The 14,784-nt window shown below is 42.0% G+C and overlaps 1 long non-coding RNA gene across 1 annotated transcript; it reads right to left on the bottom strand.

The window, feature by feature from the left end:
- Positions 1-13,396: 13,396 nt before the first annotated feature.
- LOC134738243 (uncharacterized) lies at positions 13,397-14,095 on the bottom strand. Its single transcript, XR_010123845.1, has 2 exons — positions 13,949-14,095; positions 13,397-13,786 (listed from the first exon to the last, which is right to left on the bottom strand). It is a non-coding gene; the product is annotated as an uncharacterized LOC134738243 (long non-coding RNA).
- Positions 14,096-14,784: the final 689 nt, after the last annotated feature.

Genomic DNA, 14,784 nt, shown 5'->3' on the forward strand with positions numbered 1-14,784 from the left:
TATTCCCGTTCACACTCACTGAAGCCACTCTGTCTTCCTGAAAGAGTCATCTTGGCCCTAGTCTGTAGCTCAGCTCCTACAGAGGGACTTAAAAGGAAACAACAGTTCTCGGTCCAAAGCAATAAAGAGACAAGTGAGTCATAACAGTCTGGGTTCTTCACCAGCATAAGCACTTCCATGAATCGCCTCTATAAAAACCCTGCCCTTCTAGCCCAAGCCGTGTTCCAAGTTCCAAAACCTTCCATTCAAGGGTTTTATAACTCGGCCCTGTGCTCAGAAATGTCACTGCACATAAGAGGGCCTTTGATCTCTGGCCATACCCAAGCCCATAGTCTGCAGCGAAGCGTGCTTTGATAACTATCTAAAGAGAAAAGCACTTTGGTTTCCTCTCATCTATTTCTATTCTACTTTTAATAAGCTGCTTAGCTTCAGGCGTCTGCCCTCTGCCCTCCAAGCTTCATCTCAACCAGAAGTAAAACAGGCCTGTGGTTGTGTGCTTTGAGAGCTCATGAAATAACAATAATGGTAGCAAACACCAATAAAGGGCTTACTACGTGCCAGGCACCATCCTAAGTAGTTTCTGTAGGTTATCCTATGTAGGTTTTCACAGATGAGGAAATGGAAGCATAGAAAAGCACTGAGTGACTAGCTTTCTGATGAAGTCACAGTCAGAGAAACAGAGCCAGAAGTTAAAATCAAGCAACGCATCTCCAAAATGCATCTTACCCCTGTGCAATGAAAGAGAATACAAGCCCCCTCAGAGAAGGGAAAATATGAAGTCAGAAATATGAGTATTTCTTTAATAAGAGAGAAGATTTGCAGCAAACTCCTTCAATCTAGAAACATTTTCTTTTTCCAGGTACTGTGTTAGAAATCCCTTCAGTAGGAAAACTAAATGGGCAAGTCTTTAAACCAAATCAAAATATTTCCTGAGCTTTCAATGAATCAAATTGAACTGAAGACCCCAAGTCTGAATAAATTATGCCCTAAGATCTGTCAGAAGCAGTAGATTTCTTCTGTTGGGCTTTTCTTCCATTCGATATAAAGACGTAAGAGCTCTGTTGCTGCCCAATGGCTTTACTAAAATATATATACATATTTGAGACGGAGTCTCGCTCAGTCGCCCAGGCTGGAGTGTAGTGGCAGGATCTTGGTTAAGTGCAACCTCTGCCTCCCAGGTTCAAGTGATTCTTCTGCCTCAGTCTCCCAGGTAGCTGGGATTACAGGCTCCCATCACCACGCCCAGCTAATTTTTGTATTTTTAGTAGAGACGAGGTTTCACCATGTTGTCCAGGCTGGTCGCAAACTCCTGACCTCAAGTGATCTGCCCGCCACAGCCTCCCAAAGTTCTGGGATTACAGGCATGAGCCACCATGCCTGGCACAGAAACTTCCTTACTCACTTGAATTGAAAACTTCTATGTTTTTAAAGCATATTTTCATTAAGTGTGAAAATTCATAAAATACGGTTAGGTAGGAAGACGATGTTCACAAATTAGATTTATAATCTATCATTTCAAACTTCGCTGTATTCAAAAATTAGTTATCTAAAATTAACTCCAGAGAAGTTTGTATGTACAAATAGTTGTTATAACAAAAGCTACCTTTCTTTTCTCAATCCGTGTCATGTGGATCTAAGCCCCTCCCTCAGAAATGGGGTGGGCATGTGTGTCCTCTTGGTGAGACCACTCTACCGCCCTAGCCAATGTGATTGCTTCAGAGATGATTACATAGCTCTAGCTGGACCATTAAAAGTCTCCAAACCTTTGCTGGAATTATTGAGAGAGACAGCATTCAAAAAGAACTCAGTATATAAAAAATACTGGAGTTAATAAGCAAGTAAAATATTAACACAAACTGTAACTGCCCCAGGCTACCAGATAGGGGAGAGTGCACCTGAAAAGAGGCCAGTACAGAAGAAAGCAGATAGAAATAGCTTCCAATGATCCTGTGGGGGCCTGGATCCAGCTGTACCTGAATCTCCTCCAATACTGTGCAGTTACATATGCCAGTAAGTCTTTTTTGCATTTAAATCTGTGCATTCGGTTTCTGCTCCTTGTAACCTAGGGAGTCCTGACTAGTTCCTAGGAGCAGGTGTGCTTCCAGATCCTGTTCAGTTACTACTGACCACAGCAGGTAGTGTGAAATAACACCCCAGAGAGCTGCGTATTTCAATGCCACACCCACATTCTGGGTGTGCCTGTGAAAGCAATCCAGCAGCAGTGTGCACAGCTGGAGCTGACTTAAGAGCTCCTAGGAAGGCCCAACCCTACAGCTAAAGGTCATGTAAAGACACTGTGGAGAGATAATAAACAACACACACATACGCACCCATTAGGCAAAAATACCACATATTTTCTTCTCAGAGGAAATAACCATGAGCAAAGTATGGATATGAGTCAGTAACTGACTATAATTAGGGGCTTCCCTCCCACCCTAGTAACATCTGAATCAAGGCAGAGAACATTCCAGCAGTCCAGCAGTTGGTAAAGAACTAACCACATCTTTCTTGATGTTTCCCGTGACTCGATCCTTGCAGAACAGGCCACTGCAAGTCAGAAAATAGCTTCCTAGGAGAATTTAATACTAAGGAATTGGGAGTTTCCTCCTCTCTATCGGAACCAAAATAATTCTACCTTAAGCCTTGGGGTTTGGAGCTCAACATAACCCAAGCATCCACTCTAGGAATCCTCCATCTGCTGCATAACTTTGGGTCCATTTGTATTTCAAAACTCTATTATGACCAGATATCCATATGCAGAAGAATGAAATTAGGCCCCTATCTCTCACCATATATAAAAATCAAATCAGCCGATTGCAGTGGCTCATGCTTGTAATCCCAGCACTTTGGGAGGCCGAGGCGGGTGGATCACCTGAGGTCAGGAGTTCGAGACTAGCCTGACCAACATGGAGAAACCCTGTCTCTACTAAAAATGCAAAACTAGCTGGACGTGGTGGCATATGCCTGTAATCCCAGCTATGTAGGAGGCTGAGGCAGGAGAATCACTTGAACCCAGGAGGCAGAGGTTGCGATGAGCCGAGATCATGCCATTGCACTCCAGCCTGGGCAACAAGAGCGAAACTCAGTCTCAAAAAAAAAAAAAAAAAACAAATGAAAATGGATTAAAGACTTACATCTAAGACCTGAAGCCATAAAACTACTAAAAGAAAACACTGGGGAAATGTTCCAGGACATTGCTCTGGGCAAACGTTTCCTGAGTAAGACCTTAAAAGCACAGGCAGCCAAAGCAAAAGTGGACAACTGGGAACATCTCAAGCTAAAAAGTTTCTGCACAGCAAAAGAAACAATCAACAAAGTGAAGAGACAACTCACAGAGGGGAGAAAATATCTGCAAACTACCCATCTGACAAAGGATTAATAACCACAATATATAAGGAGCTCAAACAACTCTATAGCAAAAAAAGAAAAATCCAGTTTAAAAATGGGCACAAGATCTGAATAGACATCTCTCAAAAGAAGACATACAAACGAGGCCGGGCACCGTGGTTCACGCCTGTAATCCCAGCACTTTAGGACGTCGGGGCGGGCAGATCGCTTGACGTCAGGAGTTCGAGACCAGCCTGGCCAATATGGCAAAATCCCCATCTCTACTAAAAATACAAAAATTAGCTGGGTGTGGTGGCATGTGCCTGTAATCCCAGCTACTCAGGAGGCTGAGGCAGGAGAATTGCCTGAACCTGGGAGGTGAAGGTTGCAATGAGCTGAGATCACACCACTGCTCTCCAACCTGGGCAACGGAGCAAGACCCTGTCTCAAAAAAAAAAAAAAAAAAAAAAGACATATAAATGACCAACAGTTATGTGAAAAAATCCTCAATCTCATTACTCATAACAGAAATGCATATCAAAACTACAATGAGATATCATCTCACCCCAGTTAAAATAGCTCTTATCCAAAAGACAGGCAGTAACGAATGTTGGCAAGGATGTGGAGAAAAGGAAACCCTCATTCACTGGTGGTGAGAATGCAAATTAGTACAGACAAGGTGGAGAACAGTATGAAGGTTTCACAAAAAAATCTAAAAATAGAATTACCATATGATCCAGCAATCCCACTGTTGGGTATACACCCAAAAGAAAGGAAAGCAATATATTGAAGAGATATCTACACTCTTATGCGCTCTTATCTGCACTCATGTTTATCGCAGCACTACTCACAGCCAAGGTAGAGAATCAACCTAAATGTTCACCAATAAATGAATGGATCAAAAAATGTGATACATATACACAATGGAATATTATTTGGCCATGAAAAAAGAATGAGATACTGTCATTTGCAACAACATGGATGGAACTGGAGGACATTATGTTAAGTGAGATAAGCTAGGCACAAAAAGACAAATATCACATGTTATCACTCATATGGGGGAGCAGAATAAAAAATTGAACTGTTGGAGATAGAGAGTAGAAGGATGGTTACCAGAGGCTGGGAAGGGTAGTGGGGTCAGGGACAAAGAGGAGTTGGTCAATGGGTAAAAAATACAGTTAGGTTAAAAAAAATGAGATCTAGTGTTTGACATCACAATAGGGAAACAATAGCTAACAATAATTATTTCATATTTCAAAATCAATGCAAGAGTAGAATTGGAATGTTCCTAACACAAAGAAATGATAAATGTTTGAAGTGATGGATATCCCAGTTACCCTGATTAGATCATTACACATTACATGCTTGTATCAAAATATCACATGTATCCCCATAAATACATACAACTATTATGGATCCATAAAAATTAAAAATAATTTTTAAAAACTGTATTACAATATAGATAATAGAGAAGAATGTATAAACTGTATATGTACACTTTTATTTGAGACAGGGTCTCAGTTGCCCAGGCTGCAGTGCAGTGATGAAATCTTGGCTCACACGCAGCCTCAACTTCCTGGGCTCAAGCGACTCTCCCACCTCAGCCTCCCAGGTAGCTGGGACTACAGGCATATGCCACCACACCCAGCTAAGTTTTGCATTTTTTGTAGAGATGGGATTTCACCGTGTAGCTCAGGCTAGTCTCAAACACCTGAACTCAAGCGATCTGCCCGCCCCGGCCTCCCAAAGTGCTGGGATTACAGGCGTGAGCCACCAGGCCCAACCTACACTTTCAAAATAGTAAGAATTACACAACAATGTACCCCTCACCTAGGCTGAGAAATATTAATACATTACAAGTCATTTTAAAGTCCACTCCCTGCCCTTCCCTAATTGCACCCTGTTCTCCCTCACTCCCCAGAGAATTAACCACCGTTCTGACTTTAATGTTAAGCATTTCTTTGCATTTTATTAAGTTGTAGCACAAATGTATGTATCCCTAAAAAATAATTGTTTCATTTTGAAAAACTCAGTAGTCAGCACAACCCTAGACCTGTAAAGAACAGATAATATCGGCCAGGTGCGGTGGCTCATGCCTGTAATCCCAGCACTTTGGGAGGCCAAGGCGGGTGGATGACAAGGTCAGGAGATGGAGACCATCCTGGCTAACACGGTGAAACCCCATCTCTACTAAAAATACAAAAAAAATTAGCCAGGCACAGTGGCGGGTGCCTGTAGTCCCAGCTACTCGGGAGGCTGAGGCAGGAGAATGGCGTGAACCCAGAGGGTGGAGCTTGCAGTGAGCCGAGATTGGGCCACTGCACTCCAGCCTGGGCAACAGAGCAAGACTCTGTCTCAAAAAAAAAAAAAACAACAACAAAAAAAACAAGCAAACCAAAAAAAAAAAAAAAGAAAAACAGATAATATCACCACTTTTAGATGAAGGCTTCCAAGAAAAGAAAAGCTGAAGAAGTCTCCAGGTCACACTCTGTCTCCAGCTGCCCGGAATGTTTATCAGAGCCCCTTCCGGTGAAGTCATAGGGCCAGGCATACCAGTGAGTCCTCAGTAACAGGGCTTGCCACAATTGGGCCATCAGACAGGACTGTCCTGTGGGTCAGGCAAAGGATGTCTAGCATTCTGAGTGGATGGACTATACTCTGAATTGAGTATTTTCTGCTTCTAAACCTGCTGTGACCTGACCCCAGTCCTTGCCAACTAGCCTTCAGGAGTCAGTGAAAACAGAAAAATTCTGTGGGGTGAAATAAATGACCTTAGAAGGTCTAAGCAGCAGCGATGTAGGAATTTCATCAATATGCGGTCAAGACAAGATTAGAAGCTAATATGAAACCCAGGCATGCTTTCCTAAAGTTGAAAAAAAAGTAAATGTCAGCAGGGGAATTGTTGATGACGGCACTCAATCTGTCTCTCTAGTCTACTCTTCTAATCTGCACCACTGGCACAGCTCTCATTCTGGGATCTTCTCATCCTCCAGGGGACTCTCTTCTAACTGGATCTCCTAATTCCTCTTAAGAAAGGTTACCTAAGACCCAGTTTTACAGATTTTGCACACCTGAAAAAGTAGTTTTTCACCTCTCAAATTGAAGTGATAGTTTACATATAGAATTCTAGAATGGAAATAATTTTCCTTCAGAATTTGGAAGGCACTGCTCTATTATTTTTTTATCTTCAAGGCTGTGATTAAAAAGTTCAAAGCCACTTTTGTTACCAATCCTTTGTATGATAAATACAAAAAAAGATAAAGTTTTTTCCTTTCAAAGATTGTAGAAACTTATTTATTCCCAGTGTTCTGAAACTTCACAACATGTGCATTGTTGTAAATCTGTCTTTACTCATTTTGTTGTAAATTCAACAGACCCTTCCAATCTGACAACTCATGTCTTTTAATGCAGAGAAATTTTCTTGAACTATTTCTTTGATGATTTCCTCCCCTTTGTGTTCTGTTCTTTCACTCTGGAAACTCACATTATTCAGATATTAGATCTCCCGATCCTTTAACTTTCTTACATTTTTAGCTTAGTTTCTATTTCCATATTTTTATTCTACTTTCTAGCTGATTTCCTTTTCTTCTACTGAGTTTCTAATTTCTAGTATCATGTTTTTAATTTCCAGAAGCACATTTTTGTCCTCCAAATATTTCTTTTTATAGATAGCATCTTGGTTTTTTTCCCATAGATGGAATATCCTTTCCTTTCCTTCTGAGGGTTTTAATAATAGGTTATTTTCTATTACTTTCTTTTCTCCCTGTCTTGCCTGTGTATTCTTTAAACTGTTGTGGGTTTTTTCTTGTTTCATCCCAACCTATCATGTTAGAGACTTTCTCAGATAACTAGTACTTCTTGGCCATCTACTTATACTAACCAGTAGAGAAGAAAACCTGATTTGAAACTCTGAGCATATGATGAGCTTTGTTGACTTTGAACTTCATTCTAGGTTTGTATAGATGGTACTTGTTGGGGTAAAACACTGATGTCAGTATATGTAGGCATTTTTTTCTTGATCTGGTCAGTTTCTTAAAGAAAAGCCTTCTATCCTCCTACCTAGGGGTAATGTCCTTGGTACCAATGTTCTGGTTGAAGGAAGAAAACAATGAGTCCCTTCATTCTGGGTTTGTTTTTTGTTTTTTTTTTTTTTGGACAGAGTCTCCCTCTGTCACCCAGAATGGAGTGCAGTGGTGCAATCTCAGCTCAATGCAACCTCCACCTCCCAGGCTCAAATGATTTTCATGTCTCAGCCTCCCAAGTAGCTGGGATTATAGGTATATCCCACCACACCCAACTAATTTTTGTATTTTTATTAGAGACAGAGTTTTGCCATGTTGGCCAGGCTGGTTTCCAACTCCTGGCCTCAAGTGATCTGCCCTCCCAAAGTGCTGGGATTACAGGCGTGAGCCACCGCACCTGGCCTTCATTCTGAATTGAGCGTGCATATAGCCATTCAATCCCAGTTTTTGGCATGGCATTCACTGGTATTGTGCTCACACCCACAAATATGTCTCGAGTATCCCATCCAGAGACTTCTCTGTTTGATCCCTTCAGAGACTAAGCCTTCAGACCTCTGGAGGGTAAGCGCAGTCATGAGTGACAAGACAAACATAACTTTACTGTTTCACTAGGTTCACTTTTGTATGGCTTTGCCGTTTACAGTTTTTCAAGTTCAGATTCTTCAACTGTATTTCTACTGCCCTAATTTATTCCCACTAACTGTTGAAAAGTTCCACACAAATGCCCTCTGCAGAAACTCCTCTGAAAGTACCTGTGAGAAACATACATGAACACCTTCTCCAGCTATCAGGAGTCATTGGCTATAAGCAGGAAAAAGGGTTAAATGTTGGCTGGAAAAAATCTCTCTCATTATGCAAGTCCATTCCATCTGTGGTTACTTCCTGTTCATTCTGCTATCAAAAGAGCCTCCTGTGGTCAAAAAAGCTCCACTTGATGGCTTTCTAGGTTTTTTTCCTAGATAAATATTCCATGTCCGTATAGACTGGTTAAGATGTTAACATACATCATCTTATTTGTTCCTTACAACAATAGCCCTGGGAATTAGGAAGGTTGAGTATCATTAGTATTATTATTACTCCTTTACAGATGTGAAAACTTAGGCTGAAAGAGGTTGCATAACTTGTCAAAGATCAGATTATGCCAGGCACGGTGGCTCACACCTGTAATCCCAGCACTTTGGGAGGCCGAGGCAGGTGGATCACCTGAGGTCAGGAGTTTGAGACCAGCCTAGCCAACATGGTGAAACCCCATCTCTATTAAAAATACAAAAGTTAGCTGGGCATGGTGGCATACACCTGTAGTCCCAGCTACTCTGGAGGCTGAGGGAGGAGAATTGCTTGAACCCAGGAGGTGGAGGTTGGAGTGAGCCAAGATCACACCACTGCACTCCAGCTTGGGCAACAGAGCGAGACTCCATCTCAAAAAAAAAAAAAAAAATTAGATTATATGCAAGAAATAAGGCCAGGGTTACTCAGATCCTCTGCCCCTCATGCACACATTGCCTACTATACCACACTGCTTCACACAAATTAGCAGTCTTCATTTAAATTTTCACAGACCAATTTTGTTGTTGTTGTTGTTAGAGACAACATCTTGCTCTGTCACCCAGGCTGCAGTGCAGCAGTGTGATCATAGCTCACTGCAGCCTAAAACTCCTGGGCTCAAGCCATCCTCCTGCCTCAGCCTCCCGACTAGCTGGGACTACAGGTCCCTCCCGACTAGTTGGGACCACGCCTGGCTCAGGCCAGTTTTAAAGAGGAGAAAACTTACAGATCTGGAACAAAAGCTGAGATCTCTTCTCACAATTTGTGCATTTCCTCTTAGAAAAAAAAATATATATATATGGGCTGGGCGCGGTGGCTCACGCTTGTAATCTCAGCACTTTGGGAGGCTGAGGTGGGTCCCCAGGTCAGGAGATCGAGACCATCCTGGCTAACGTGGTGAAACCCCATCTCTACTAAAAATACAAAAAGAAATTAGCCGGGCGTGTTGGCAGGTGCCTGTAGTCCCAGCTACTTGAGAGGCTGAGGAAGGAGAATGGCGTGAACCCAGGAGGTGGAGCTTGCAGTGAGCTGAGATCGCGCCACTGCACTCCAGCCTGGGCGACAGAGCGAGACTCCGTCTCAAAAAAAAAAAAAAAAAAAAAAAAAAAATATATATATATATATATATATATATATATATATATATATATGAGTGGTTCATTTCAAAAGTCTAGAGCTTTTGCCCTTGAATTACAGCATTAAAGTCACCTTATGATGTGGTGGCTAAGGTGCTAGGAGGCTCAGTGAGAACTTACCCTGGAGACAATGGACGTGGCTTCATGGCCAAACAGGTGCCCAAACTCTGTTTCCATTTTCTTCTATGCCTCAGTCAGCCCAGGTTTGCCCTAATGTCTTATTCTTCGTTTTCAGCTGAGCGTAGTCAGTACTGAAAACAAGTCACAACTTTTGAGTTTTACTTAGTTACAAAGACTATTTACTAGTATTGAGGAAAGATACTCATTTTGTGGAGCTTCTAAATCCCTGCTCCCTGAGTTTGACTATCTGGATTACATTAAAGATATAATGGCTGCATAGAGACATCAAATGAACAGAGCATGTCACAAAAGTTATGTGTAAATTACATTTTTGAAACTTGGAATATATTTCCCTATAGGGAAATTGTATTGTGCTTTTTAAAAGGCATGACTAAATGATGAAATAAATGGATAATAAAGTTCCCAAGCCAGCACACAAAAGCCTGTTAAGTGTGTTTTTAACCCATAATATACCTAAAGTATAAAGCCAAGTTAGTATTTCAGATACATTTGGTTCTGGGCACTAAATGTGGTTTACATAGGAAGACACATTTTTCCAAGTGGAAACACTTCTAGTGCCTAAACAACGTAAGGGCAAGAGACCTAACATTTAGCTTCTGCAAAGTATTAAGGACACTGAGTCACAAAATGGTTAATAACATTTAGGGTGTATTAATGCTATGCTCAAAGACATGTAGGCAGAGCCAGAATTTAAGCCAAGGTTTATCTCAGCCTGTGCTGTTTCTACTAAGCTTAGTTATCTCTGTAGGTTTATATTCCAAATATTCTGAACTGAGGACAACTTGTCTCCCCCACCCCCACCCCACTTCCTTTGGTACAGTAAGGGGTGAGATGAAGGATGGTACTCCAGAACAGCCAACCTCAAACTTGACCAGGCATCAGAATCACCTGGCAGGCTTGTTAACCAAGATTGCTGGGACCCATTCCTTGTGTTTCTAATTCAGTAGGTCTGAGTGGGGCCTGAAAATTTGCATTTCTGACAAGCTCCCAGGTGATTCTAATGCTGCTGGTCCAGAGACCATGCTCTGAGAAGCTCTTATTAGGGCTTCCCTAATAAGTCATTTCAACAAATAGCCAATCCTTGAACCAATCGATGATTTTCATAGCTGGTAACAAGGAATGATGAAATTCACTGAATCTTGAACAGCTATAATTATTATTAGTACCTGAAGGGAGTGAGCAGGCCATGGACAGACAATATAGAAAGGAAACAAATGTTTTCAGCAAGGTTGCACTCCATGCATAGATTTCATTTTCTGCAAAGAAGAAAAGAAGCAAACAATACAGAAATCAGCAGGGAACATTGGGCTTTGAAGATAAAAGCAATAATCGGGCATGGTGGCAACAGCATGATAACTACAAAACAATTGAGTTTACCCCATTTTTTTCCCAATGCCTAGAGAGAAGCTTAATCAACCAACACATATTTATTGAGTTCTTACAGTGTGGTCAAACAGGAGTGGGTAAAAGTATGGGGAATGGCTCTTGACCTCAACAAGTTACAGTGATGCCTCATTGATCAGTTTCTTGAGGGAAGGAAGCATGCCACAAAGTGAAATTCTCAAATAAGTAAAGCTAACTCCTTAAAGTACTCAAATGTTATTTGAAGTATATTTTTTATTTTAAAAAAGTCTTCTGGCCAGGTGCAGTGGCTCACGCCTGTAATCCTAGCACTTTGGGAGGCCGAGGCGGGCAGATCACCTGAGGTCAGGAGTTTGGGACCAGCCTGACCCACATGGTGAAAACCCGTCTCTACTAAAAATACAAAAATTAGCTGGGTGTGGTGGTGCACGCCTGTAATCCCAGCTACTTGGGAGGCTGAGACAAGAGAATTGCTTAAACCTGGGAGGCTGAGGTTGCAGTGAGCCGAGATTGCACCATCGCACTCCGGCCTGGGCAAGAAAAGCGAATCTCTATCTAAAAAAAAAAAGTCTTTCTGAAATCCATACCATCCTACCATTTTAAACGGAACACAAAAACATGGTTTAAGTTTTTCTTGATGATTCTAGGCCAGCACTACAAATATCTCCCTTTAGAATATTAAGTAATGACCATAGGCTATTGAGGAAGTATGTTGCTGTTTACCCTACATTTAAAGAGCTTAAGTCTGGACTTAGTATTTGAATTTTCTCCATCGATTGCCATCTTATCTCTGCCTTTATTGGTCCACCTTCTAATAGCTCCACTTCACTTCTTATTTGCTGTTTCTTCTCTGCTATGGATTAAAAGCATCTGAAGTTTGTAAGAACCAAGCCTATGAGCGAGGGCCTGAGTATTTTACCTACAAATCGATTGAGTTTTAGGAGCTGGCCTTTGTCATTTCATTCCTGACAAGTTCTCACGTGATGCTGATGCTGCAGGTCAAGGAACCACACTTTGAGAACTTATTAGAGCTTCCCTAATAAGTCATCTCTACAAATGCAAATATTTCTTCCCTTAGAGCAGGAAGCCAGTTTGAAGGCTTCTAAATATACCTTCACTTTGAGAGGATGTTTGACCCAAAGGAAAGGATGCTTCCTTTCTCCTGAACAAGCCCCTTTAGGGCCCTATTTTCATCTTCGGAAATTCTCTAAGTATTCAGTACAAGATCATATTCCCTGCCCCCAATTTGTGTCACCTACTTATTGGATGGATAAATAAATAAGGGTTGTATAAATGCACATAAATGTTTGAGCACCCCCCATAAGCCGGATACTAAGTAGATGCTTTCATCTGTCATCTCCTCTAATCCTCACACACACCTTATGAGCTGGGAATGAATAGCTCATAGTCCAAGCTCAGGAGGGGAGAGTCAATGACCCACTCATTCAAGGTCATAGTAAGTGGCATAGCTGAGATTCCAGCTCAAATCTTCAGACCCCGAGGCCAACATGCTTTCCATTAGACCACAGCTACTGCCTTATTGAGAGCAAACCAAATGTTGGGGTGCAAGGAAAGATGGCAATTCAGTTTTTAAAAAGACAAATCCACAGCAAGCATAATGGCACCTCCACCCCACGCCCAAACCCATGGTAGACAATGTTCTTTCCTGCTACATATGAACAACCTCAGATCTTTTTCTCTAGAAGCCAGAATGAATTAGTTAGAAGAAGCACAGAATATAAACCCACATGCCTTAGCTTCACTTATCTGGAAATTTCACTTGGTGGTGTCTCACTGAGAAACAGTTCACTAAGGGCCAGGCACGGTGGCTCACGCCCGTAATCCTAACACTCTGGGAGGCTGAGGCGGATGGATCACCTGAGGTCAGGAGTTCCAGACCAGCCTGGACAACATGGTGAAACTCCATCTCTACTAAAAATACAAAAATTAGCTGGGAACGGTGGCAGGTGCCTGTAATCCCAGCTACTCAGGAGGCTGAGGGAGGAGAATTGCTTGAACCCAGGAGGCAGAGGTTGCAGTGAGCCGAGATCGCGCCACTGCACTCCAGCCTGGGCGATAGAGCGAGACTCTGTCTCAAAAAAAAAAATATATATATATATATTTTTGTAGCATGAGAATGATGAAACTCTTCTTAAAACATTTTATTTTCTTTTTCCAAATAGTTGTTTCTAACTATAAAAGTAAAACATGTTTATTACAGAAATGTTTGGAAATTACCACAAGTATGAAGAAAAGACTTTCTTCCCCTATGGGGAAGGTAGACATTCTGTAGAACTGACAAATTATACCTTATCCTATCCTACACCAGTAATTCTCAACCAGGGGGCAATTTTGCCCCTCAAGTTGACATCTGGCAATGTCTGGAGGTATTTTGGGTTGTCACAGCTTGGGAGTGCTGCTGGTATCTTGTGGGTAGAGTCCAGGGATGCTGCTAAACAGCCTGCAGTGCACAGGACACTCGGCCTCCCGGTCAGCAAACTGTTAGGCAGCCCAAGACGTCAGCGGCGCCACGGTTGAGAAACTGTTTCAGATTACAGCGCACGTAAAGGAAGGATTTCTGGTTCCTTGCAGATGTTTGCTGCCTCTCTATCACATTAGTAAAATTAAGTTGAGGGAACTGAAACTGCTGGCTTTGGGTCTGTTTCTGGGTGCGCACACACAGGCTGCAGAAGTCTCACTGGTTTCAGTTACCGCTGGCTGCAGAACTTTTTGTTTTCTTCCAGCCCAGACGACCTGAAGAAGCATAGATGCTACCCATAGATAAATGTGGCCTTTGGCTCTGCTCACACAGTTTCTCTTTAATCAAAGAAACACCACAGTAAAGGATATTTACAAGGAAAGGGAAAGTGAAAGGGCGAGGAGAGGAGCAGAATCACCAAGGAAAACTCCTCCTACCATGGTCTCTGCAGCCAGCCTCTTTCTCACTGATGTCGGTGTTCTCACAATCTTTTCACCCCTATTATTTGGTGACCTCGCCGCTCTAAGTGTGGTGTCCAGTGGAGCAGAATTGGCACCACCTGGCATCTGCTTAGAACTGCACAATCTCAGCCCTCCCCAGACCCTAGACTCAAAACTCTGCATTTTAACAAGATGCCCACGTGATTCGTCGTATGCACATTAACATTTGAGAAGCACTGCCCTGAGGTTTCCAAAAGGCAAAATAAAACTGCAGAGTGAACAGCTGCAAAACAGATGCAAAGTTAATCACGTGGGGTCACATACGACTCCTCCAGGGGATTTATGACTCTCTGTGGATGGTAGCTGGTAATATAGAAAACAGAAATTTGAAGAAATATGTGGAAAAAAGTAAATGCTGTGCTACAGCCCTTTGAGTGCCCTAAAGAGATTCACCTTGGGTTAGAGGAAATCCCGTGCCTAGCCCCTGAAATAATTTCATGTACCTGATGAGAGCTCAAGTGTTTCGTGTTTTTGTTTGGGGGGGTTTGTTTGTTTTCATTAGGGAACAGAGAATTTATACTGGTCTTCCATGAAGTAAGAGAGATCTATTTGATTAGTATTTCCAACATAGCATTCCACAATACCAAAATTTGTAAGAGTTGATGTTATACGTTTTTAAATAACCTAGAAAATAAGTTAAGGCAAATGGGTCCGGTTCAACTTCAGGTCTGCTTTCAACTTACTCAAATTGGATTGATGTTGTTCATTCAACAAATATCAAGTCTCAGGATCTGTGCAAAGAAGAACTTCAAAGAAAGCAGCCACTAACAGCT

Source organism: Pongo pygmaeus, chromosome 16, assembly GCF_028885625.2.
Source record: "Pongo pygmaeus isolate AG05252 chromosome 16, NHGRI_mPonPyg2-v2.0_pri, whole genome shotgun sequence".
NCBI lineage: Eukaryota > Metazoa > Chordata > Mammalia > Primates > Hominidae > Pongo > Pongo pygmaeus.